Raw genomic sequence first — 1,444 nt, forward strand, 5'->3', positions numbered from 1 at the left:
CTGTGGGGTGTCACTATAAACGCTGGGGCCGCTCTGTGGGGTGTCACTATTAATGCTGGGGCCGCTCTGTGTGGTGTCACTATTACTACCGGGGGCCACTGAGAGATGTCACTGGCCGCTGTGGGGTGTCACTATTAACGCTGGGGCCGCTCTGTGGGTAGTCACTATTAACGCTGGGGCCACTCTGGGGGATGTCACTATTAACGCTGGCGCCGCTCTGGGGGATGCCACTATTAACGCTGGGGCCGCTCTGGGGGATGCCACTATTAACGCTGGGGCCGCTGTGGGGTGTCACTATTAACGCTGGGGCCGCTCTGGGGGATGTCACTATTAACGCTGGGGCCGCTCTGGGGGATGCCACTATTAACGCTGGGGCCGCTCTGGGGGATGCCACTATTAACGCTGGGGCCGCTCTGGGGGATGTCACTATTAATGCTGGGGCCGCTCTGGGGGATGCCACTATTAACGCTGGGGCCGCTCTGGGGGATGTCACTATTAACGCTGGGGCCGCTCTGGGGGATGCCACTATTAACGCTGGGGCCACTCTGGGGGATGTCAGACGTGTCTTCGTGTAGATCGTATGACATTGTATCGTATCCCCCAGACATGCCCCTTTTCTAAGCATGGACGGTATTTCATGGTGACAAAGCTGGCAGCCCTACCTACGGGCCTGCACTATATTTCCACGCCTCTGATTTTACACATTTTTAAAATTGCAGCTTCAAATGAAAACCAAAAGAAGCGTTGCGGCCTTCTTAATCACGGTTTCCATTTGGTTCAGCGTTTCACTTTTTTTTTTAAATAAATTTTTTAAATGAGCCTCCACAGAAGGGGAGAAATACAGGAAAAATCCAAAACGGATCCACTAAAAATGGATGTAAGTGGAAACAAACTCATAGAAAACGGTCCGTTTTCTTAAAGGATCCATTTTTTTAATGGATCCGATTAAAACAGAAATGGAAATGTGAAGGAGCCCGTAACCCCTGCAGTGTCACGCCTGCATCCAACACAGTTATACCGTATGCCTGTTACACATGGAGGCACGTTTATGGTACTGTCTACAAGAGAAACTTTGTTGCCCGTAGCAACCATTTTGCAAGAAGCCTATGAGCAATGAAAGCTGTACTAGGAGTGGTTGCTATAAGCAACAAGGGCAATTTTATAAATCTGCCACATAGTCTCCTTTACATCTGTATATCATGCGCCATGACAGCTGCTTCAACACTACATTATATACACTACAGTCACCACTAGAGGCAGGCACTAGCTTAGCCTACTATAACGCTGCCTAGTCCCTTCCCTTGTATGTACATGCACAAGCGCTGAGGACCCTTCCGTCTCCATGACGACCACAGCAGCAAGGCAAGTGACAGCGCTCCTCCTGTACGTCAGACGTACTACGCAGCATTCCCCTTCTAGTCATGTGACCTCGTGCCACGTGACT

The sequence above is a fragment of the Eleutherodactylus coqui genome, chromosome 11 (assembly GCF_035609145.1).
Source record: "Eleutherodactylus coqui strain aEleCoq1 chromosome 11, aEleCoq1.hap1, whole genome shotgun sequence".
NCBI lineage: Eukaryota > Metazoa > Chordata > Amphibia > Anura > Eleutherodactylidae > Eleutherodactylus > Eleutherodactylus coqui.